This window comes from Macaca nemestrina, chromosome X (assembly GCF_043159975.1).
Source record: "Macaca nemestrina isolate mMacNem1 chromosome X, mMacNem.hap1, whole genome shotgun sequence".
NCBI classification, from domain to species: Eukaryota; Metazoa; Chordata; class Mammalia; order Primates; family Cercopithecidae; genus Macaca; species Macaca nemestrina.
Genome location: NC_092145.1, coordinates 92,106,198 through 92,132,245, shown reverse-complemented (window position 1 = coordinate 92,132,245; position 26,048 = coordinate 92,106,198).

Below are 26,048 nucleotides of genomic sequence, written 5' to 3'. Positions count from 1 at the left end.
CCACTCACAGAGTTATAGCTGTATTTCGTGGAATTGTTTGCTAGCCTTATTTCTGTGGAATCTGAGAACTGATATTTCGGATCCCTCTGAAGACTTTAGGACCAAAGGAAATATCGTGCAATAACAAAGAGAAAGAAGTTTTCTTGGAAACTTCTTTGTGTTCTGTGAAATCTTCTGACAGAGTTACAGCTTTCCCCTCAAGAAGCCTTTCGCTAAGACTGTTCTTGTGGAATTTGCAAAGTGATATTGGGAAGCCCATGGAGGGCTATGGTGAAAATGGAAATATCCTGAGATGAAAACTGGAAAGAAGCTTTCTGATAAAGTGCTTAGTGTTCTGTTAATTCATGTCACAGAGTTACAGTTTTCACTCAAGAAGCCGTTCGCTAAGCCAGTTCTTGTGGAATTTGGAAAGTGATATTTGGAGGCCCATAGAGGGGTATGGTGAAAAAGAAAATATCCTCAGAGAAAAACTGGAAAGAAGGTTTCTGAGAAACTGCTTTGTGATATGTGTCTTCCAGTCACAGAGTTACAGCTGTATTTCGTGGAACTGCTTGGTAGCCTTATTTCTGTGGAATCTGAGAACTAATATTACGGATCCCTTTGAAGACTATAGGGCCAAAGGAAATATCCTCCGATAAACAAAGAGAAAGATCCTCTCTGAGAAACTTCTTTGTGTTCTGTGAAATCATTTCACAGAGTTACAGCTTTCCCCTCAAGAAGCCTTTCGCTAAGACTGTTCTTGTGGAAATTGCAAAGTGATATTTGGAAGCCCATCTAGGGCTATGGTGAAAAAGAAAATATTCTCAGATGAAAACTGGAAGGAAGCTTTCTAAGAAACTGCTTAGTGTTCTGTTAATTCATCTCACGGAGTTACAGCTTTCCCCTCAAGAAGCCGTTCGCTAAGCCTGTTGTTCTGGAATTTGCAAAGTGATATTTGGAAGCCTGTAGAGGGCTATGGTGAAAAAGAAAATATCCACAGAGAACGACTGGAAAGAAGCTTTCTGAGAAACTGCTTTGTGATGTGTGACTTCCACTCACAGAGTTACAGCTGTATTTTGTGGATCTGTTTGCTGGCCTTATTTCTGTGGAATCTGAGAACGGATATTTCGGATACCTTTGAAGACTATAGGGCCAAAGGAAATATCCTCCGAAAAAAAAGAGAAAGAAAGTTTCTGAGAAACTTCTTTGTGTTCTGTGAAATCCTCTCACAGAATTACAGCTTTCCCCTCAAGAAGCCTTTCTCTAAGACTGTTCTTGTGGAATTTGCAAAGTGAAATTTGGAAGCCCAGGGAGGTCTATGGTGAAAAAGGAAATAACTTCAGATGAAAACTGGAAAGAAGCTTTCTGAGAAACTCCTTTGTGTTCTATGAAATCATCTCACAGAGTTACAGCTTTTCCCTCAAGAATCCTTTCGCTAAGACTGTTCTTGTGGAATTTGCAAAGTGATATTTGAAAGCCCATAGAGGGCTACGGTGAAAAACGAAATAATCTCAGAGAAAAACTGGAAAGAAGCTTTCTGAGAAACTGCTTTGTGATGTGTGACTTCCACTCACAGAGTTACAGCTGTATTTCGTGGACCTGTTTGCTAGCCTTATTTCTGTGGAAATTGATAACGGATATTTCGGATCCCTTTGAAGACTATGGGGCCAAAGGAAATATCCTCCGATAACAAAGAGAAAGAAGCTTTCTGAGAAACTTCTTTGTGTTCTGTGAAATCATCTCACAGAATTACAGGTTTCCACTCAAGAAGCCATTCGCTAAGACTGTTCTTGTGGAATTTGCAAAGTGATATATGGAAACCCAAGGAGGGCTATGGTGAAAAAGGAAATATCCTCAGATGAACTCTGGAAAGAAGCTTTCTGAGAAACTGCTTAGTGTTCTGTTAATTCATCTCACAGAGTTACAGCTTTCCCCTCCAGAAGCCGTTCGCTAAACCTGTTCTTGTGGAATTTGCAAAGTGATATTTGGAAGCCCATGGAGGCCTGTGGTGAAAAAGAAAATATCCTCAGAGAAAAACTGGAAGAAAACTTTCTGAGAAACTGCCTTCAGATTTGTGACTTCCACTCACAGAGTTACAGCTGTATTTCGTGGATCTGTTTGCTAGCCTTATATCTGTGGAATCTGAGAACTGATATTTCGGATCCCTCTGAAGACTATAGGACCAAAGGAAATATCGTGCGATAACAAACAGAAAGAAGTTTTCTAGGAAACTTCTTTGTGTTCTGTGAAATCCTCTGACAGAGTTACAGCTTTCCCCTCAAGAAGCCTTTCGCTAAGACTGTTCTTGTGGAATTTGCAAAGTGATATTTGGAAGCCCATAGAGGGCTACGGTGAAAAAGAAAACATGCTCAGAGAAAAACTGGAAAGAAGCTTTCTGAGAAACTGTTTTGTGTTGTGTGACTTCCACTCACAGAGTTACAGCTCTATTTCGTGGAACTGTTTGTTAGCCTTATTTCTGTGGTATCTGAGAACGGATGTTTCGGATCCCTTTTAAGACTATAGAGCCAAAGGAAATATCCTTTTCAAATTCCACAGGAAGAGGCTTAGCGAACGGATTCTTGAGGGAAAATCTGTAACTCTTTGAGATGAATTAACAGAACCCTAAGCAGTTTCTCAGAAATCTTCTTTCCATTTTTGATCTGAGGATATTTCCTTTTTCACCATAGCCCTGCATTCGATTCGAAATATCACTTTGCAAATTCAACAAGAATAGGCTTAGCGAACGGCTTCTTGAAGGGAAAGTTGTAACTCTGTGAGATGAATTAACAGAACACTAAGCAGTATCTCAGAAAGCTTCTTTCCAGTTTTTCTCTGAGGATATTTTCTTTTTCACCATAGCCCTCTAATGGCTTCCAAATATCACTTTGCAAATTCCAGAAGAACAGGCTTAGCGAAAGGCGTTTTGAGGGGTAAGGTGTAACTCTGTGAGATGATTTTATAGAACAAAAAGAAGTTTCTCAGAAAGCTTCTTTCTCTTTGTTTCGAAGGATATTTCCTTTGGCCCTATTCTCTTCAAAGGGATCCGAAATATCAGTTCTCAGATTCCACAGAAATAAGGCTAACAAACAGATCCACGAAATACAGCTGTAACTCCGTGAGTGGAAGACACACATCACACAGCAGTTTCTCAGAAAGCTTATTTCCAGATTTTCTCTGAGGATACTTTCTTTTTCACCATTGCCCCCTATTGGCTTATAAATATCATTTTGCATATTCCACAAGAACAGGCTTAGTGAACGGCTTTTTGAGGGGAAATCTGTAACTCTGTGAAATGAATTGACAGAACACTAAGCAGTTTCTCAGAAAGCTTCTTTCCAGTTTTCATCTGAGGATATTTCCTTTTTCACCATAGCCCTCCATGGGCTTCCAAATATCACATTGAAAATTCCACAAGAACAGTCTTTACGAAAGGTGTTTTGAGGGGGAAGCTGTAACTCTGTGAGATGATTTTACAGAACACAAAGAAGTTTCTCAGAAAACTTCTTTCTCTTTGTTATCGGAGGATATTTCCTTTGGCCCTATAGTCTTCAAAGGCATACAAAATATCAGTTCTCAAATTCCACAGAAATAAGGCTAGCAGACAGATCCACGAAATACAGCGGTAACTTTGTCAGTGGAAGTCACGCATCACAAAGCAGTTTCTCAGAAAGCTTCTTTCCAATATTTCTCTGATTATACTTTCTTTTTCACCATAGCCCTCTACGGGCTTCCAAATATCACTTTGCAAATTGCACAAGAACAGGCTTAGCGAACGGCTTCTTCAGCGGAAAGCTGTAACTCCGTGAGATGAATTAACAGAACACTAAGCAGTTTCTCAGAAATCTTCTTTCCAGTTTTCATCTGAGGATATTTCCTTTTTCACCGTAGCCCTCCCTGGGCTTCCACTTATCACTTTGCAAATTCCACAAGAACAGTCTTAGAGAAAGGCTTCTAGAGGTGAAAGCTGTAACTCTGTGAGATGATTTCACAGAACACAAAGAAGTTTCTCAGAAAGCTTATTTCTCTTTGTTCTCGGAGGATATTTCCTTTGGCCCTATAGTCTTCAACGGGATCCGAAATATCAGTTCTCAGATTCCACAGAAATAAGGCTAGCAAACACATCCACGAAATACAGCTGTGACTCTGTGAGTGGAAGGCAACATCACAAAGCAGTTTCTCAGAAAGCTTCTTTCCAGTTTTTCTCTGAGGATATTCTCTTTTTCAGCATGGCCCTCTATGGGCTTCCAATTATCACTTTGCAAATTCCAGAAAAACAGGCTGAGCGAACGGCTTCTTGAGGGGAAAGCTGTAACTCTATGAGATGAATTAACAGAACACTGAGCAGTTTCTCAGAAAGCTTCTTTTCAATTTTCATCTGAGGATATTTCCTTTTTCAGCATAGCCCTCTATGGGCTTCCAAATATCACTTTGCAAAATCCACAAGAACAGTCTTAGCGAAAGGCGTTTTGAAGGGAAAGCTATAACTACGTGAGATGATTTCACAGAACACAAAGAAATTTCTCAGAAAGCTTCTTTCTCTTTGTTATCGGAGGATATTTCCTTTGGCCCTATAGTCTTCAAAGGGATCCGAAATATCAGTTCTCAGATTCCACAGAAATAAGGCTAGCAAACAGATCCACGAAATACAGCTGTAACTTTGTGAGTGGAAGTCACACATCACAAAGCAGTTTCTCAGAAAGCTTCTTTCTAGTTTTCATCTGAGGATATTTCCTTTTTCACCATAGTCCTCCATGGGCTTCCAAATATCAGTTTGTAAATTCCACAAGAACAGTCTTAGAGAAAAGCTTCTTGAGGGGAAAGCTGTAACTCCGTGAGATGATTTCACAGAACACAAAGAAGTTTCTCTGAAAGCTTCTTTCTCTTTGTTATCGGAGGATATTTCCTTTGGCCCTATAGTCTTCAAAGGGATCCTAAATATCAGTTCTCAGATTCCACAGAAATAAGGCTAGCAAACAGATCCAGGAAATACTGCTGTAACTCCTTCAGTGTAAGTCTCACATCACAAAGCAGTTTCTAAGAAAGCTTCTTTCCAGTTTTTCTCTGAGGATATTCTCTTTTTCACCATAGCCCTCTATGGGCTTCCAAATATCACTTTGCATTTCCACAAGAACAGACTTTGCGAACGGCTTCTTGAGGGGAAAGCTGTAACTCTGTGAGATGAATTAACAGAACACTGAGCAGTTTCTCAGAAAGCTTCTTTCCTGTTTTCAACTGAGGATATTTCCTTTCTCAACATAGCCCTCCATGGGCTTCCCATTATCACTTTGCAAATTCCACAAGAACAGTCTTAACGAAAGGCGTTTTGAGGGGAAAGCTGTAACTCCGTGAGATGATTTCACAGAACACAAAGAAGTTTCTCAGAAAGCTTCTTTCTCTTTGTTATCGGAGGATATTTCCTTTGGCCCTATAGTCTTCAAAGGGATCCGAAATATCAGTTCTCAGATTCCACAGAAATAAGGCTAGCAAAGCGATCCACGAAATACAGCTGTGACTCTGTGAGTGGAAGTCACACTTCACAGAGCAGTTTCTCAGAAAGCTTCTTTCCAGATTTCATCTGAGGATATTTCCTTTTTCACAATAGCCCTCTATGGGCTTCCAAATATCACTTTGCAAATTCCACAAGAACAGGCTTAGCGAACGGCTTCTTGAGGGGAAAGCTGTAACGCTCTGAGTAGAATTAATAGAACACTGAGCAGTTTCTCAGAAAGCTTCTTTCTAGTTTTCATCTGAGGATATTTCCTTTTTCACCATAGCCCTCCATGGGCTTCCAAATATCACTTTGCAAATTCCACAAGAAGAGTCTTAGCGAAAGGCTTCTTGAGGGGAAAGCTGTAACTCTGTGGGATGATTTCACAGAACACAGAGAAGTTTCTTAGAAAGCTTCTTTCTCTTTGTTATCGGAGGATATTGCCTTTGGCACTATAGTGTTCAAATGGATCCGAAATATCCGTTCTGGGATTCTACAGAAATAAGGCGAGCAAACAGATCCACGAAATGCAGCTGTAACTCTGTGAGTGGAAGTCACACATCACAAAGCAGTTTCTCAGAAAGCTTCATTCCAGTTTTTCTATGAGGATATTTTCTTTTTCACCGTAGCACTCTATGGGCTTCGAAATATCACTTTGCAAATTCCAGAAGAACAGGCTGAGCGAACGGCTTCTTGAGGGGAAAGCTGTAACTCTGAGATATGAAATAACAGAAAACTAAGCAGTATCTCAGAAAGCTTCTTTCCAGTTTTTCTCTGAAGATATTTTCTTTTTTACCGTAGCCCTCCTTGGACTTCCAAATATCACTTTGCATATTCCACAAGAACAATCGTAGCGAAAGGCTTCTTGAGGGGAAAGCTGTAACTCTGTGAGATGATTTCACAGAACACAAAGAAGTTTCTCAGAAAGCTTCTTTCTCTTTGTTATCAGACGATATTTCCTTTGGCCCAATAGTCTTCAAAGGGATCCGAAATATCAGTTCTCAGATTTCACAGAAATAACGCTAGCAAACAGATCCACGAAATACAGCTGTAACTCGGTGAGTGGAAGTCACACATCACAAAGCAGTTTCTCAGAAAGCTTCTTTCCAGTTTCCATCTGAGGGTATTTCCATTTTCACCATAGCCCTCCTTGGGCTTCCAAATATCCCTTTGCAAATTCCACAAGAACAGTGTTAGCGAAAGGCTTCTCGAGGGGAAAGCTGTAACTCTCTGAGATGATTTCACAGAACGCAAAGAACTTTCTCAGAAAGCCTCTTTCTATTTGTCATCGAAGGATATTTCCTTTGGCCCTATAGTCTTCAAAGGGATCCGAAATATCAGTTCTCAGATTCCACAGAAATAAGGCTGGCAAACAGATCCAACAAATACAGCTGTAACTCTGTGAGTGGAAGTCACACATTACAAAGCAGTTTCTCAGAAAGCTTCTTTCCAGTTTTTCTCTGAGGATATTTTATTTTTCACCATAGCCCTCTATTGGCTTCCAAATATCTCTTTGCAACTTCCACAAGAACAGGCTTAGTGAACGGCTTCTTGAGGGGAAAGCTGTAACTCTGTGAGATGAATTAACAGAACACTAAGCAGTTTCTCAGAAAGCTTCTTTCCAGTTTTCATCTGAGGATACTTCCTTTTTCACCATAGCCCTCCATGGGCTTCCAAATTTCGCTTTGCAAATTCCACAAGAACAGTCTTAGCGAAAGGCTTCTTGAGAGGAAAGCTGTACCTCTGTGAGATGATTTCACAGAACACAAAGAAGTTTCTCAGAAAGCTTCTTTCTCTTTGTTTTCGGAGGATAATTCCTTTGGCCCTATATACTTCAAAGATATCCGAAATATCCGTTCTCTGAATCCACAGAAATAAGGCGAACAAACAGTTCCATGAAATACAGCAGTAACTCTGTGAGTGGAAGTCACACATCACAAAGCAGTTTCTCAGAAAGCTTCTTTCCAGTTGTTCTCTGAGGATATTTTCTTTTTCACCACAGCCCTCTATGGGCTTCCAAATATCACTTTGCAAATTCCACAAGAACTGTCTTAGCGAAAGGCTTCTTGAGGGTAAGCTGTGACTCTGTGAAGTGATTTCACAGAACACAACGAAGTTTCTGAGAAACCTTCTTTCTCTTTGTTGTCGGAGGACATTTCCTTTGACCCTATACTCTTCAAAGGAATCCGAAATATTAGTTCTCAATTTCCACAGAAATAAGGCTAGCAAAAAGATCCATGAAATACAGCTGTAACTCAGTGAGTGGAAGTCACACATCACCAAGCAGGTTCTCAGAAAACTCTTTTCCAGTATTTCTCTGAGGATATTTTCTTTTTCACCATAGCCCTCTATGGGCTTCCAAATATCACTTTGCAAATTCCACAAGAACAGTCTTAGCGAAAGGCTTCTTGACCGGAAAGCTGTAACTCTGTGAGATGATTTCACAGAACACAAAGAAGTTTCTCAGAAAGCTTCTTTTTTTTGTTATTGGTGGATATTTCCTTTGTACCTATAGCCTTAAAAGGGATCCGAAATATCAGTTCTCAGATTCCAGAGAAATAAGGCTTGCAAACAGATCCACGAAATACAGGTGTAATTCTGTGAGTCGAAGTCACACATCACAAAGCAGTATCTCAGAAAGCTTCTCTCCAATTTTTCTCTGAGGATATTTCCTTTTTCACCATAGCCCTCCATGAGCTTCCAAATAACACTTTGCAAATTCCACAAGAACAGTCTTAGCGAAAGGCTTCTTGAGAGGAAAGCTGTAACTCTGTGAGATGATTTCACAGAACACAAAGAAGTTTCTCAGAAAGCTTCTTTCTCTTTCTTATCGGAAGGTATTTCCTTTGGCCCTATAGACTTCAAAGGGATCCGAAATATCAGTTCTCAGATTCCACAGAAATAAGGCTAGCAAACAGATCCACGAAGTACAGCTGTAACTCTGTCAGTGGAAGTCACACATCACAAAGCAGTTTCTCTGAAAGCTTCTTTCCAGTTTTTCTCTGAAGATATTTTCTTTTTCACCATAGCCCTCTATGGGCTTCCAAATATCACTTTGCAAATTCCACAAGCACAGGCTTAGCGAACGGCTTCTTGAGGCGAAAACTGTAACTCTGTGAGATGAATTAACAGAACACAAGCAGTTTCTCAGATAGCTTCTTTCCAGTTTTCATCTGAGGCTATTTCCTTTTTCACCATAGCCCTCCAAGGGCTTCCAAATATCACATTGCATATTCCATAAGAACAGTCTTAGCGAAAGGCTTCTTGAGGGGAAAGCTGTAACTCTGTGAGATGATTTCACAGAACACAAAGAAGTTTCTCAGAAAGCTTCTTTTTCTTTGTTTTCGGAGGATATTTCCTTTGGCCCTATAGTCTTTAAAGGGATCGGAAATATCAGTGCTCAGATGCCACAGAAATAAGGCTAGCAAACAGATCTACGAAATACAGCTGTAACTCTGTGAGTGGAAGTCACACTTCACAAAGCAGTTTCTCCGAAGCTTCTTTCCAGTTTTTCTCTGAGGATATTTTCTATTTCACCATAGCCCTCTATGGGCTTCCAAATATCACTTTGCAAATTCCACAAGAACTGTCTTAGCGAACGGCTTCTTGAGGGGAAGGGTGTAACTCTGTGAGATGATTTCACAGAACACAAAGGAATTTTTCAGAAAGCTTCTTTCTCATTGTTATCGGAGGATATTTCCTTTGTCCCTATAGTCTTCAAACGGATGCGAAATATCAGTTCTCAGATTCCACAGAAATAAGGCTTGCAAACAGATCCACGAAATACAGCTAAAACTCTGTGAGAGGAAGTCGCACATCACAAAGCAGTTTCTCAGAAAGCTTCTTTCCAGTTTTTCTCTGTGGATATTTTCTTTTTCACCATAGCCCTGTAAGGGCTTCCAAATATCACTTTGCAAATTCCATAAGAACAGGCATAGCGACCGGCTTCTTGAGGGCAAAGCTGTAAGTCTGTGAGATGAATTAACAGAACACTAAGCAGATTCTCAGAAAGCTTCTTTCCAGTTTACATCTGAGGATATTTCCTTTTTCACCATAGCCCTCCATGGGCTTCCAAATATCACTTTGCAAATTCCACAAGAACAGTCTTAGCGAAAGGCTTCTTGAGGGGAAAGCTGTAATTCTTTGAGAGGATTTCACAGAACACAAAGAAGTTTCTCAGAAAGCTTCTTTCTCTTTGTTTTCGGAGGATATTTCCTTTGGCCCTATAGTCTTCAAAGGGATCCGAAATATCAGTTCTCAGATTCCACAGAAATAAGGCTAGCAAACAGATCCACGAAATACAGCTGTAACTCTGTGAGTTGAAGACACACATCACAAAGCAGTTTCTCAGAAAGCTTATTTCCAGTTTTCATCTGAGGATATTTCCTTTTTCACCATAGCCCTCCATGGGCTTCCAAATATCAGTTTGCAAATTCCACAAGAACAGTCTTAGCGAAAGGCTTCTTGAGAGGAAAGCTGTAACTCTGTGAGATGATTTCACAGAACACAGAGAAGTTTCTCAGAAAGCTTCTTTGTCTTTGTTATCATAGGATAATTCCTTTGGCCCTAGATATTTCAAAGATATCCGAAATATGCGTTCTCAGATTCCACAGCAATAAGGCTAACAAACAGATCCATGAAATACAGCAGTAACTCTGTGAGTGGAAGTCACACATCACAAAGTAGTTTCTCAGAAAGCTTCTTTCAAGTTGTTCTCTGAGGATATTTTCTTTTTCACGCTAGCCCTCTATGGGCTTCCAAATATCTCTTTGCATTTTCCACAGGAACAGGCTTAGCGAACGGCTTCTTTAGGGGAAAGCTGTAACTCTGTGAGATGAATTAACAGAACACTAAGCAGATTCTCAGAAAGCTTCTTTCCAGTTTTCATCTGAGGATATTTTCTTTTTCACCATAGACCTCCAGGGGCTTCCAAATATCACTTTGCAAATTCCACAATAACAGGCTTAGCGAGCGGCTTCTTAAGGGGAAAGCTGTATCTCTGTGAGGTGAATTAACAGAACACTAAGCGGTGTCTCAGAAAAGTTCTTTCCAGTTTTTATCTGGGGATGTTTCCTTTTTCACCTTTGCCATCCATGGGCTTCCAAATATTACTTTGCAAATTCCACAAGAATAGTCTCAGCGAAAGGCTTCTTGAGGGAAAATGTGCAACTCTGTGAGATGTTTTCACAGAACACAAAGAAGTTTCTCAGAAAGCTTCTTGCTCTTTGTTATCGTAGGATATTTCCTTTGGCCCTATAGTCTTCAAAGGGATCCGAAATATCAGTTCTCAGATTCCACAGAAATAAGGCTAGTAATCAGATCCACGAAATTCACCTGTAACTCTGTGAGTGGAAGTCACACATCAAAAAGCAGTTTCTCAGAAAGCTTCTTTCCAGTTTTTCTCTGAGGATATTTTCTTTTTCAAAATAACCCTTTATGGGCTTCCAAGTATCACTTTTCAAATTCACAAGAACAGGCTTAGCGAACGGCTTCTTGAGGGGAAAGTTGTAACTCTGTGAGATGAATTAACAGAACACTAAGCAGTTTCTCAGAAAGCTTCTTTCCAGTTTTCATCTGAAGATATTTCCTTTTTCACCATAGCCCTCCTTGGACTTCCAAATATGACTTTGCAAATTACACAAGAACAGTCTTAGCGAAAGGCTTCTTGAGGGGAAAGCTGTAACCCTGTGAGGTGATTCCACAGAACACAAAGAAGTTTCTCAGAAAGCTTCTTTCTCTTTGTTATCGGAGGATATTTCCTTTGGCCCTGTAGACTTCAAAGGGATCCGAAATATCAGTTCTCAGATTTCACAGAAATAAGGCTAGCAAACAGATCCACGAAATACAGCTGTAACTCTGTGAGTGGAAGTCACACATCACAAAGCAGTTTCTCAGAAAGCTTCTTTCCAGTTTTTCTCTGAGAACATTATGTTTTTCACCGTAGCCCTCTATAGGCTTGCAAATATCACTTTGCAAATTCCACAAGAACAGGCTTAGCGAACGGCTTCTTGAGTTGAATGCTGTAACTCTATGAGATGAATTAACAGAACACTAAGCAGTTTCTCAGAAAGCTTCTTTCCAGTTTTCATCTGACGATATTTCCTTTTTCACCATAGCCCTCCATGGGCTTCCAAATACCACTTTGCAAATTCCACAAGAACTGTCTCAGCGAAAGGCTTCATGAGGGGAAAGCTGTAACTCTTTGAGATGATTTCACAGAACACAAAGAAGTTTCTCAGAAAGCTTATTTCTCTTTTTTATCGGAGGATATTTCCTTTGGCCCTAAGGTCTTCAAAGAGATCCGAAATATCAGTTCTCAGATTCCACAGAAACAAGGCTAGCAAACAGATCCACGAAATACAGCTGTAACTCTGTGATTGGAAGTCACACATCACAAAGAAGTTTCTCAGAAAGCTTCTTTACACTTGTTCTCTGAGGATATTTTCTTTTTCACCATAGCCCTCTATGGGCTTCCAAATATCACTTTGCAAATTCCACAAGAACAGGCTAAGTGAACGGCTTCTTGAGGGGAAAGCTGTAACTCTGTGAGATGAATTAACACAACACTAAGCAGTTTCTCAGAAAGCTTCTTTCCAGTTTTAATCTGAGGATATTTCCTTTTTCACCATAGCCCTCCATGGGCTTCCAATATCACTTTGCAAATTCCACAATAACAGTCTTAGTGAAAGGCTTCTTCAGGGGGAAGCTGTAATTCTGTGAGGTGATTTCACAGAACACAAAGAAGTTTCTCACAAAGCTTCTTTCTCTCTGTTATCGGAGGATATTTCCTTTGTCCCTATAGACTTCGAAGGGATCCGAAATATCAGTTCTCAGATTCCACAGAAATAAGGCTCGCAAACAGATCCACGAAATACAGCTGTAACTCGGTGAGTCGTAGTCACACATCATAAAGCAGGTTCTCAGAAAGCTTCTTTCCTGTTTTTCTCTGAGGATATTTTCTTTTTCAACATAGCCCTCTATGGACTTCCAAATATCACTTTCAAATTCCAAAAGAACAGGCTTAGCGAACGGCTTCTTGAGTGGAAAGCTGTAACTCTGTGAGATGAATTAACAGAACACTAAGCAGTTTCTCAGAAAGCTTCTTTCCAGTTTTCATCTGAGGATATTTCCTTTTTCACCATAGCCCTCCATGGGCTTCCAAATATTACTTGGCAAATTCCACAAGAACAGTCTTAGCGAAAGGCTTCCTGAGGGGAAAGCTGTAACTCTGTGAGACGATTTCACAGAACAGAAAGAAGGTTCTCAGAAAGCTTCTTTCTCTTTGTTATCAGAGGATATTTCCTTTGTCCGTATAGTCTTCGAAGGAATACGAAATATCAGTACTCAGATTCCACAGACATATGTCTGACAAACAGATCCACAAAATACAGCTGTAACTCTGTAAGTGGAAGTCACACATCACACAGCAGTTTCTCAAAAAGTTTCTTTCCAGTTTTTCTCTGAGGATATTTTCTTTTTCACCATAGCCCTATAAGGGCTTCCAAATATATCTTTGCAAATTCCACAAGAACAGGCTGAGAGAACGGCTTCTTGAGGGGAAAGCTGTAACTCTGTGAGATGAATTAACAGAACACTAAGCAGTTTCTCAGAAAGCTTCTTTCCAGTTTTCATATAAGGATATTTCCTTTTTCACCATAGCCCTCCATGGGCTTCCCAATATCACTTTGCAAATTCCACAAGAACAGTCTTAGCGAAAGGGTTCTTGAGGGGGTAGCTGTAACTCAAAGTGATATTTGGAAGCCCATAGAGGGCTATGCTGAAAAAGGAAATATCCTCAGATGAAAACTGGAAAGAAGCTTTCTGAGAAACTGCTTAGTGTTCTGTTAATTCATCTCACAGGGTTACAGCTTTCCCCTCAAGAAGCCGTTCGCTACGCCTGTTCTTTTGGAATTTGCAAAGTGATATTTGGAAGCCCAGAGAGGGCTATGGTGAAAAAGAAAATACCCTCAGAGAAAAAGTGGAAAGAAGCTTTCTGAGAAACTGCTTTGTGATGTTTGACTTCCACTCACAGAGTTAGACCTGGATTTCGTGGTTCTGTTTGCTAGCCTTATTTCTGTGGAATCTGAGAACTGATAATTCGGATCCCTTCGAAGATTATAGGGCCAAAGGAAATATCCTCCGATAACAAAGAGATAGAAGCTTTCTGAGAAACTTCTTTGTGTTCTGTGAACTCATCTCACAGAGTTTCAGCTTTCCCCTCAAGAAGCCTTTCGCTAAGACTGTTCTTGTGGAATTTTCAAAGTGATATTAGGAAGCCCATTGTGGTCTATGGTGAAAAAGGAAATATCCTCAGATGAAAACTGGAAAGAAGCTTTCTGAGAAATTGCTTAGTGTTCTGTTAATTCATCTCACAGAGTTACAGCTTTCCCCTCACGAAGCCGTTCTCTAAGCCTGTTCTTGTGGAAATTGCAAAGTGATATTTGGAAGCCCATAGAGGGCTATGGTGAAAAAGAAAATATCCTCAGAGAAAAACTGGAAAGAAGCTTTCTGAGAAACTGCTATGTGATGTGTGACTTCCACTCACAGAGTTACAGCTGTATTTCGTGGATCTGTTTGCTAGCCTTATTTCTGTGTAATCTGAGAACTGATATTTTGGATCCCTTCGAAGACTATAGGGACAAAGGAAATATCCTCAGATAACAAAGAGAAAGAATCTTTCTGAGAAACTTCTTTGTGTTCTGCGAAATCGTCTCACAGTGTTACAGCTTTCCCCTCAGGAAGCCTTTCGCTAAGACTATTCTTGTGGAATTTGCAAATTGATATATGGAAGTCCTTGCAGGGCTATGGTGAAAAAGGAAATATTTTCAGATGAAAACTGGAAAGAAGCTTTCTGAGAAACTGCTTTTTGATGTGTGACTTCCACTCACAGACTTAGAGCTGTATTTCGTGGATCTGTTTGCTAGCCTTATTTCTGTGGAATCTGAGAACAGATATTTCGGATCCCTTTGAAGACTATAGGGCCAAAGGAAATATCCTCCGATAACAAAGAGAAAGAAGCTTTCTGAGAAACTTCTTTGTGTTCTGTGAAATCATCTCACAGAGTTACAGCTTTCCCCTCAAGAAGCCGTTCACTAAGCCTGTTCTTGTGGAATTTGCAAAGTGATATTTGGAAGCCCTTAGAGGGCTATGGTGAAAAAGAAAATATCCTCAGAGAAAAACTGGAAAGAAACTTTCTGAGAAACTGCTTTGTGATGTGTGACTTCCACTGACAGAGTTGCAGCTGTATTTCGTGGATTTGTTTGCTAGCCTTATTTCTGTGGAATCTGAGATCTGATATATCGGATTCCTTCAAAGACTGCAGGGCCAAAGGAAATATCCTCCAATAATAAAGAGAAAGAAGCTTTCTGAAAAACTTGTTTGTTTTCTGTGAAATAAACTCACAGATTTACAGCTTTCCCTTCAAGAAGCCTTTCGCTAAAACTGTTCTTGTGGAATTTGCAAAGTCATATTTGGAAGCCCATGGAGAGCTATGGTGAAAAAGGAAATATCCTCAGATGAAAACCGGAAAGAAGCTTTCTGAGAAACTGCTTAGTGTTCTGTCAATTCATCTCACAGAGTTACCGCTTTCCCCTCAAGAAGCCGTTCGCTAAGCCTGTTCTTGTGGAATTTGCAAAGCTATATTTGGAAGCCCATAGACGGCTCCTTTGAAAAACAAACTATCCTGAGAGAAAAATTGGAAAGAAGCTTTCTGAGAAATTGCTTGGTGATGTGTGAATACCACTCACAGAGTTACAGCTGTATTTCGTGGATCTGTTTGCTAGCCTTATTGCTATGGAATCTGAGAACTGATATTTCGGATCCCTTTGAAGACTATAGGGACAAAGGAAATATCCTCCGAGAACAAAGAGAAAGACGCTTTCTGAGAAACTTCTTTGTGTTCTGTGAAATCATCTCACAGATTTACAGCTTTCCCTCAAGAATCCTTTCCTTAAGACTGTTCTTGTGGAATTTGCACAATGATATATGGAAACCCATGGAGGGCTATGATGAAAAAGGAAATATCCTCAGATGAAAACGGAAACAAGCTTTCTGAGAAACTGCTTAGTGTTCTGTTAATTCATCTCACAGAGTTACAGCTTTCACCTCAAAAAGCCGTTCGCTAAGCCTGTTCTTGTGAAATTTGCAAAGTGATATTTTTAAGCCAATAGAGGGCTTGGTGAAAAACAAAGTATCCTCAGAGAAAAACTGAAAAGAAGCTTTCTGAGAAACTGCTTTGTGATGTGTGACTTCCACTCACAGTGTTATGTCTGTATTTCGTGGATCTTTTTGCTAGCCTTATTTCTGTGGAATCTGAGAACTGATATTTCGGATCCCTTTGAAGACTGTAGGGCCAAAGGGAAAATCCTCCGAGAACAAAGAGAAAGAAGCTTTCTGAGAAACGTCTTTGTGTTCTGTGAAATCATCTCACAGAGTTACAGCTTTCCCCTAAAAAAGCCTTTCGCTAAGACTGTTCTTCTGGAATTTGCAAAGTGATATTTGGAAGCACATAGAGGGCTCTGGTGAAAAACAAAATATCCTGAGAGAAAAATTGGAAAGAAGCTTTCTGAGAAATTTCTTGATGATGTGTGGATCCCACTCACAGAGTTACAGCTGTATTTCGTGGATCTGTTTGCTAGCCTTATTTCTTTGAAAACTGAGAACTGATATTTCGGATCCCTTTGAAGACTATAGGGCCAAAGGAAATATCCTCCGAGAACAAAGAGAAAGACGCTTTCTGAGAAACTTCTTTGTGTTCTGTGAAATCATCTGACAGAGTTACAGCTTTCCCTCAAGAATCCTTTCCTTAAGACTGTTCTTGTGGAATTTGCAAAATGATATCTTGAAGCCCATGGAGGGCTATGATGAAAAAGGAATTATCCTCAGATGAAAACTGGAAAGAAGCTTTCTGAGAAACTGCTTAGTGTTCTGTTAACTCATCTCAAAGAGTTACAGCTTTCCCCTCAAGAAGCCGTTCGCTAAGCCTGTTCTTATGGAATTTGCAAAGTGATATTTTTAAGCCCATATAGGACTTGGTGAAAAACAAAGTATCTTCAGAGAAAAACTGGAAAGAAGCTTTCTGAGTAACTGCTTTGTGATGTGTGACTTCCACTCACAGACTTAGATCTGTATTTCGTGGATCTGTTTTCTAGCCTTATTTCTGTGGAATCTGAGAACTGATATTTCGGATCCCTTTGAAGACTATAGGGCCAAAGGGAATATCCTCCGAGAACAAAGAGAAAGAAGATTTCTGAGAAACATCTTTGTGTTCCGTGAAATCATCTCACAGAGTTACAGCTTTCCCCTCAAGAAGCCTTTCGCTAAGACTGTTCTTGTGGAATTTGCAAAGTGATATTTGGAAGCCCATGGAGGGCTATGGTGTAAAAGAAAATATCCTCAGAGAAAAACTGGAAAGAAGCTTTCTGAGAAACTGCTTTGTTATGTGTGACTTGCACTCTCAAAGTTACATCTGTATTTCGTGGAACTGTTTGCTAGCCTTATTTCTGAGGAATCTGAGAACTTATATTTCGGATATCTTTGAAGACTATAGCGCCAAGGGGAATATCCTCCGATAACAAAGAGAAAGAAGCTTTCTGAGAAACTTCTTTGTGTTCTGTGAAATCATCTCACAGAGTTACAGCTTTCCGCTCAAGAAGCCTTTCGCTAAGACTGTTCTTGTGGAATTAGCAAAGTGAAATTTGGAAGCCCAAGGAGGGCTATGGTGAAAAAAAAGGATCGTCAGAGAAAAACTGGAAGAGGCTTTCTGAGAAACTGCTTTGTGATGTGTGACTTCCACTCACAGAGTTACAGCTCTATTTCGTGGATCTGTTTGATAGCCTTATTTCTGTGGAATCTGAGAACGGATATTTCGGATGTCGTTGAAGGCTATAGAGCCAAAGGAAATATCCTCCGATGACAAAGAGAAAGAAGCTTTCTGAAAAACTTGTTTGTTTTCTGTGAAATAAACTCACAGATTTACACCTTTCCCTTCAAGAAGCCTTTCGCTAAGACTGTTCTTGCCGAATTTGTAAAGTGATATTTGGAAGCCCATGGAGAGCTATGGTGAAAAAGGAAATATCCTCAGATGAAAAGCGAAAAAAAGCTTTCTGAGAAACTGCTTAGTGTTCTGTTAATTCCTCTCACAGAGCTACAGCTTTCCCCTCAAGAAGCCGTTCGTTAAGCCTGTTCTTGTGGAATTTGCAAAGCTATATTTGGAAGCCCATAAAGGGCTCTGGTGTAAAACATAATATCCTGAGAGAAAAATTGGAAAGAAGCTTTCTGAGAAATTGCTTGGTGATGTGTGAATCCCACTCACAGAGTTACAGCTGTATTTCGTGGATTTGTTTGCTAACCTTATTGCTATGGAATCTGAGAACTGATATTTCAGATCCCTTTGAAGACTATAGGGCCAAAGGAAATATCCTCTGAGAACAAAGAGAAAGAAGCTTTCTGAGAAACGTCTTTCTGTTCTGTGAAATCATCTCACAGAGTTACCGCTTTCCCCTCAAGAAGCCTTTCGCTAAGTCTGTTCTTGTGGAATTTGCAAAGTGATATATGGAAGCCCATGGAGGGCTTTGGTGAAAAAGGAAATATCGTCAGATGTAAAGTGGAAAGAAGCTTTCTGAGAAACTGCTTAGTGTTCTGTTAATTCATCTCACGGAGTTACAACTTTCCCCTCAAGAAGCCCTTGGCTAAGCCTGTTCTTCTGGAATTTGCAAACTGATATTTGGAAGCCATATAGGGCTATGGTGAAAAAGAAACTATCCTCAGAGAAAAACTGCAAAGAAGCTTTCTGAGGAATTGCTTTGTGATGTGTGATTTCCACTCACAGAGTTATAGCTCTATTTCGCGGATCTGTTTGCGAGCCTTATTTCTGTGGAATCTGAGAACGGATATTTCGGATATCTTTGAAGACTATAGGGTCAAAGGAAATATCCTCCGAGAACAAAGAGAAAGAAGCTTTCTTAGAAACTTTTTTGTGTTCTGTGTAATCATCTCACAGAGATACAGCTTTCCCCAAAAGAAGCATTTCGCTAAGACTGTTCTTGTGGAATTTGCAAAGTGATATTTGGAAGCCCATGAAGGGCTACGCGGAAAAGGAAATATCCTCACATGAAAACTGGAAAGACGGTGTCTGAGAAACTGCTCAGTGTTCTGTTAATTCATCTCACAGAGTTACAGCTTTCCCCTCACGAAGCCGTTTGCTAAGACTGTTCTTGTGGAATTTGCAAAGTGATATTTGGAAGCCCATAGAGGGCTATGGTGAAAAAGAAAATATCCTCAGGGAAAAACTGGAAAGAAGTTTCTGAGAACCTGCTTTGTGATGTGTGACTTCCACTCACAGAGTTACAGCTGTATTTCGTGGATCTGTTTGCTAGCCTTATTTCTGTGGAATCTAAGAAATGATATTTCAGATTCCTTTGAAGACTATAGTGCCAAAGGAAATATCCTCCGAAAACAAAGAGAAAGACGCTTTCTGAGAAACTTCTTTGTGTTCTGTGAAATCATCTCGCAGAGTTACAGCTTCCCTCAAGAAGCCTTTCGCTATGACTCTTCTTGTGGACTTTGCAAAGTGATATTTGGAAACCCATGGAGAGCTATGGTGAAAAAGGAAATATCCTCAGATGAAAACCGGGAAGAAGCTTTCTGAGAAACTGCTTAGTGTTCTGTTAATTCATCTCACGGAGTTACAGCTTTCCCCTCAAGAAGCCGTTGGCTAAGCCTGTTCTTTTGGAATTTGCAAAGTGATATTTGGAAGCCATATCGGGCTATGGTGAAAAAGAAAATATCCTCAGAGAAAAACTAGAAAGAAGCTTTCTGAGAAATTGCTCGGTTATGTGTGAGTTCCACTCACAGAGTTACAGCTGTATTTCGTGGATCTGTTTGCTAGCCTTATTTCTGTGGAATCTGAGAACGGATATTACGCGGATATCTTTGAAGACTATAAGGCCAAAGGAAATATCCTCCGAGAACAAAGAGAAAGAAGCTTTCTGAGAAACTTCTTTCTGTTCTGTGTAATCATCTCACAGAGTTACAACTTTCACCTAAAGAAGCCTTTCGCTAAGCGTGTTCTTGTGGAATTTGCTAGGTGATATATGGAAGCCCATGGAGAGCTATGTTGAAACAGGAAATATCCAAGGATGAAAACTGGAAAGAAGCTTTCTGAGAAACTGCTTAGTGTTCTCTTAATTCATCTCACTGAGTTACAGCTCTCCCCTCAGGAAGCCTTTCGCTAAGACTGGTCTTGTGGAATTTGCAAAGTGATATTTGGAAGCCCATAGAGGGCTATGGTGAAAAAGAAAATATCCTCAGACAAAAACTGTAAAGAAGCTTTCTGAGAAACTGCTTTGTAATGTGTGACTTCCACTCACAGAGTTACAGCTGTATTTCATGAATCTGTTTGCTAGCCTTATTTCTGTGGAATCTGAGAATGGATATTTCGCAGATATCTTTGAAGACTATAGGGCCAAAGGAAATATCCTCTGATAACAAAAAGAAAGAAGCTTAATGAGAAACTTCTTTGTGTTCTGTGAAATCATCTCACAGAGTTACAGCTTTCCCCTCTAGAAGCATTACGCTAAGACCGTTCCTGTGGAATTTGCAAAGTGATATATGGAAGCCCATGGAGGGCTATGGTTAAAAGGAAATGTCCTCTGATGAAACCTGGAAAGAAAGGTTCTGAGAAACTGCTTTGTGATGTGTGACTTCCACTCACAGAGTTACACCTTTATTTCGTGGATCCGCTTTTTAGCCTTATTTTTGTGGAATCTTAGTAATGACATTTCGGATCCCTATGAAGACTCTAGGGCCAATGGAAATATCCTCTGATAACAAAGAGAAAGAAGATTTTTGAGAAACTCCTTTGTGTTCTGTTAAATCAGCTCTCAGAGTTACAGCTTCCCCTCAAGAAGCCGCTCGCTAAGCCTGTTCTTGTGGAATTTGCAGAGTGATATTTGGAAGCCCATAGAGGGCTATGGTGAAAAAGAAAATATCCTCAGAGAAAAACTGGAAAGAGAGCTTTCTGAGAAACTGCTTTGTGATGTGTGACTTCCACTCACAGAGTTACAGGTGTATTTCATGGATCTGTTTTCTAGCCTTATTTCTATGGAATCTGAGAACGGATACTTCGGATATCTTTGAAGACTACAGGGCCAAAGGAAATAACCTCCGATAACAAAGAGAAAGAAGCTTTCTGAGAAACTTCTTTATGTTCTGTGAAATCATCTCAGAGAGTTACAGCTTTCCCCTCAGGAAGCCTTTCGGTATGACTGTTCTTGTGGAATTTGCAAAGTGATATTTGGAAGACTATGGAGGGCTGTGGTGAAAAAGGAAATATCCTCAAATGAAAACTGGAAAGAAGGTTTTTGAGAATCTGCTTAGTGTTCTGTTAATTCATCTCACAGAGTTACAGTTTTCCCCCTCAAGAAGCCGTTCACTAAGCCTGTTGTTTTGGAATTGGCAAAGTGATATTTGGAAGCCCTTAGAGGGCTATGGTGAAAAAGAAAATATCCTCAGAGAAAAACAGGAAAAAAGCTTTCTGAGAAAATGCTCTGTGATGTGTGACTTCCACTCACAGAGTTACATCAGTATTTCATGGATCTGTTTGCTAGCCTTATTTCTGTGGAATCTGAGAACTGCTATTTCGGATCCATTAGAAGACTGTAGGGCCAAAGGAAATATCCCCCGATAACATAGAGAAAGAAGATTTCTGAGAAACTTGTTTGTGTTCTGTGAAATCATCTCACAGAGTTACATCTTTCACCTCAGGAAGCCGTTCGCTAAGCCTGTTCTTGTGGAATTTGCAAGGTGATATTTGGAAGCCCATAGAGGTCAATGGTGAATAAGAAAATATCATCAGAGAAAAACTAGAAGGAAGCTTTCTGAGAACTATTTTGTGATTAGTGACTTCCACTCACAGAGTTATAGCTCTATTTCATGGATCTCTTTGCTAACCTTATTTCTGTGGAATCTGAGAACGGATATTTCCGATATATTTGAAGACTCTATGGCCAATGGAAATATCATCCGATAACAAAGAGAAGGAAGCTTTCTGAGAAACTTCTTTGTGTTCTGTGAAATCATCTCACAGAGTTACAGCTTTCTGCTCAAGAAGCCGCTCGCTAAGACCGTTATTTTGGAATTTGCACAGTGATATTTGCAAGCCCATGGAGGGTTATGTTGAAAAACAAAGTATCATCAGAGAAAAACTGGAAGAGGCTTTCTGAGAAACTGCTTTGTGATGTGTGACTTCCACTCACAGAGTTACAGCTCTATTTCGTGGATATGTTTGATAGCCTTATTTCTGTGGAATCTGAGAACGGATATTTCGGATATCTTTGAAGACTATAGAGCCAAAGGAAATATCCTCCGATAAAAGAGAGAAAGAAGCTTTCTGAAAAACTTGTTTTTTTTCTGTGAAATAAACTCACAGATTTACAGCTTTCCCTTAAAGAAGCCTTTCGCTAAGACTGTTCTTGTGGAATTTGCAAACTGATATTTGGAAGCCCATGAAAAGCTATTGTGAAAAAGGAAATATCCTCAGATGAAAACCGGAAAGAAGCTTTCTGAGAAACTGCTTAGTGTTCTGTTAATTCATCTCACAGAGTTAGAGCTTTCCCCTCAAGAAGTCGTTCGCTACGCCTGTTCTTGTGGAATTTGCAAAGCTATATTTGGAAGCCCATAGAGGGCTATGGAGAAAAACAAAGTATCCTCAGAGAAAAACTGGAAAGAGGCTGTCTGAGAAACTGCTTTGTGATGTGTGACTTCCACTCAGAGAGTTACAGTTGTATTTCCTGGAACTGTTTGCTAGCCTTATTTCTATGGAATCTGAGAACTGATATTTCGGATCCCTTTGAAGACTATAGGGCCAAAGGGAATATCCTCCGAGAACAAAGAGAAAGACGCTTTCTGAGAAACTTCTTTGGGTTCTGTGAAATCATCTCACAGAGTTACAGCTTTCCCTCAAGAATCCTTTCCTTAAGACTGTTCTTGTGGAATTTGCAAAATGATATATGGAAGCCCATGGATGGCTATGATAAAAAAGGAAATATCCTGAGATGAAAACTGGAAATAAGCTTTCTGAGAAACTGCTTAGTGTTCTGTTCATTCATCTCACAGAGTTACAGCATTCTCCACAAGAAGCCGTTCTCTCAGCCTGTTCTTGTGGAATATACAAAGTGATATTTGGAAGCCCATAGAGGGCTATGGTAAAAAACAAAGTATTCTCAGAGAAAAACTGGAAAGAAGCTTTCTGCGAAACTGCTTTGTGATGGGTGACTTCCACTCACAGAGTTACAGCTGTATTTCATTGATCAGTTTGCTAGCCTTATTTCTGTGGAATCTGAGAACTGATATTTCAGATCCCTTTGAAGACTAAAGGGCCAAAGGAAATATACTCCGAGAACAAAGAGAAAGAAGCTTTCTGAGAAACTTCTTTGTGTTCTGTGAAATCATCGCACAGAGTTACAACTTTCCCCTCAATAAGCCTTTCGCTAAGAATGTTCTTGTGGAATTTTAAAGTGATATTTTGAAGCCCATGGAGGGCTATGGTGAAAAAGGATATATCCTCAGATGAAAACCGGAAAGAAGCTTTCTCAGAAACTGCTTAGTGTTCTGTTAATTCATTTTACAGAGTTACAGCTTTCCCCTCAAGAAGCCGTTTGCTACGCCTGTTCTTGTGGAATTTGAAAATTGATATTTGGAAGCCATAGAGGGGTAGGGTGAAAAAGAAAATATCTTCAGAGAAAAACTGGAATGTGAGAAACTGCTTTTTGATGTGTGACTTCCACTCACAGAGTAACAGCTGTATTTCGTGGATCTGTTTCTAGCCTTATTTCTGTGGAATATGAGAACTTATATTTCGGATCTCTTTGAAGACTATAGGGCCAAAGGAAATATCCTCCGAGAACAAAGAGAAAGAAACTTTCTGAGAAACTTCTTTGTGTTCTGTGAAATCATCTCACAGAGTTACAACTTTACCTTCAAGAAGCCTTTCGCTAAGACTGTTCTTGTGGAATTTGCAAAGTGATTTTTGGAAGCCATGGAGGGCTATGGTGAAAAAGGAAATATCCTCAGATGAAAACTGGAAAGAAGCTTTCTGAGAAACTGCTTAGTGTTCTGTTAATTCACCTCACAGAGTTACAGCTTTCCCCTCAAGAAGCTGTTCGCTAAGCTTGTTGTTCTGGAATTTGCAAAGTGATATTTGGAAGCCCATAGAGGGCTATGGTGAAAAAGAAAATATCCTCAGAGAAATATTGGAAAGAAGCATTCCGAGAAACTGCTTTGTGATGGGTGTCTTCCACTCACAGTGTTACAGGTGTATTTCGTTGATTTTTTGCTAGCCTTATTTCTCTGGAATCTGAGAACTGACATTTCGGATCCCTTTGAAGACTATAGGGCCAAAGGAAATATCCTCCGATAACAATGAGAAAGAAGGTTTCTGAGAAACTTCTTTGTGTTCTGTGAAGTCATCTCACAGAGTTACAGCATTTCCCTCAAGAAGCCTTTCCTTAAGACTGTTCTTGTGGAACTTGCAAAGTGATATTTGGAAGCCCATGGAGGGCTATGGTGAAAAAGGAAATATCCTCAGATGAAAACTGGAAAGAAGCTTTCTGAGAAACTGCTTTGTTATGGGTGACTTCCACTCACAGGGTTACAACAGTATTTCGTGGATCTGCTTGCTAGCCTTATTTCTGTGGAATGGGAGAACTGATATTTCCGATCCCTTTGAAGACTATAGGAACAAAGGAAATATCCTCCAATTACAAACAGAAAGAATCTTTCTGAAAAACTTCCTTGTGTTCTGTGAAATAATCTCTCAGAGTTACAGCGTTCCCCTCAAGAATCCTTTCGCTAAGACTATTCTTGTGGAATTTGCAAAGTGATATCTGGAAGCCCATGGAGGGCTCTGGTGAAAAAGGAAATATCCTCAGATGAAAATTGGAAAGAGGCTTTCTGAGAAACTGCTTAGTGTTCTGTTAATTCATTTCACAGAGTTACAGCTTTCCCCTCAAGAAGCCGTTTGCTACGCCTGTTGTTGTGGAATTTGAAAATTGATATTTGGAAGCCATAGAGGGGTAGGGTGAAAAAGAAAATATCCTCAGAGAAAAACTGGAATCTGAGAAACTGCTTTGTGATGTGTGACTTCCACTCACAGAGTAACAGCTGTATTTCGTGGATCTGTTTCTAGCCTTATTTCTGTGGAATATGAGAACTGATATTTCGGATCTCTTTGAAGACTATAGGGCCAAAGGAAATATCCTCCGAGAACAAAGAGAAAGAAACTTTCTGAGAAACTTCTTTGTGTTCTGTGAAATCATCTCACGGAGTTACAACTTTACCTTCAAGAAGCCTTTCGCTAAGACTGTTCTTGTGGAATTTGCAAAGTGATTTTTGGAAGCCATGGAGGGCTATGGTGAAAAAGGAAATATCCTCAGATGAAAACTGGAAACAAGCTTTCTGAGAAACTGCTTCTTGTTCTGTTAATTCACCTCACAGAGTTACAGCTTTCCCCTCAAGAAGCTGTTCGCTAAGCCTGTTGTTCTGGAATTTGCAAAGTGATATTTGGAAGCCCATAGAGGGCTATGGTTAAAAAGAAAATATCCTCAGAGAAATATTGGAAAGAAACATTCCGAGGAACTGCTTTGTGATGGGTGTCTTCCACTCACAGTGCTACAGGTGTATTTCGTGAATTTTTTGCTAGCCTTATTTCTCTGGAATCTGAGAAGTGATATTTCGGATCCCTTTGAAGACTATAGGGCCAAAGGAAATATCCTCCGATAACAATGAGAAAGAAGGTTTCTGAGAAACTTCTTTGTGTTCTGTGAAGTCATCTCACAGAGTTACAGCATTCCCCTCAAGAAGCCTTTCCTTAAGACTGTTCTTGTGGAATTTGCAAAGTGATATTTGGAAGCCCATGGAGGACTATGGTGAAAAAGGAAATATCCTCAGATGAAAACTGGAAAGAAGCTTTCTGAGAAACTGCTTTGTGATGGGTGACTTCCACTCACAGAGTTACACCTGTATTTCGTGGATCTGCCTGCTAGCCTTATTTCTGTGGAATGTGAGAACTGATATTTCCGATCCCTTTGAAGACTATAGGGACAAAGGAAATATCCTCCAATTACAAACAGAAAGAAGCTTTCTGAAAAACTTCCTTGTGTTCTGTGAAATAATCTCTCAGAGTTACAGCGTTCCCCTCAAGAATCCTTTCGCTAAGACTATTCTTGTGGAATTTGCAAAGTGATATCTGGAAGCCCATGGAGGGCTCTGGTGAAAAAGGAAATATCCTCAGATGAAAATTGGAAAGAGGCTTTCTGAGAAACTGCTTAGTGTTCTGTTAATTCATTTCACAGAGTTACAGCTTTCCCCTCAAGAAGCCGTTTGCTACGCCTGTTGTTGTGGAATTTGAAAATTGATATTTGGAGGCCATAGAGGGGTAGGGTGAAAAAGAAAATATCCTCAGAGAAAAACTGGAATCTGAGAAACTGCTTTGTGATGTGTGACTTCCACTCACAGAGTTACTTCTATATTTCGTGTGTCAGTTTGCTAGCCTTATTTCTGTGAAATCTGAGAACTGATATTT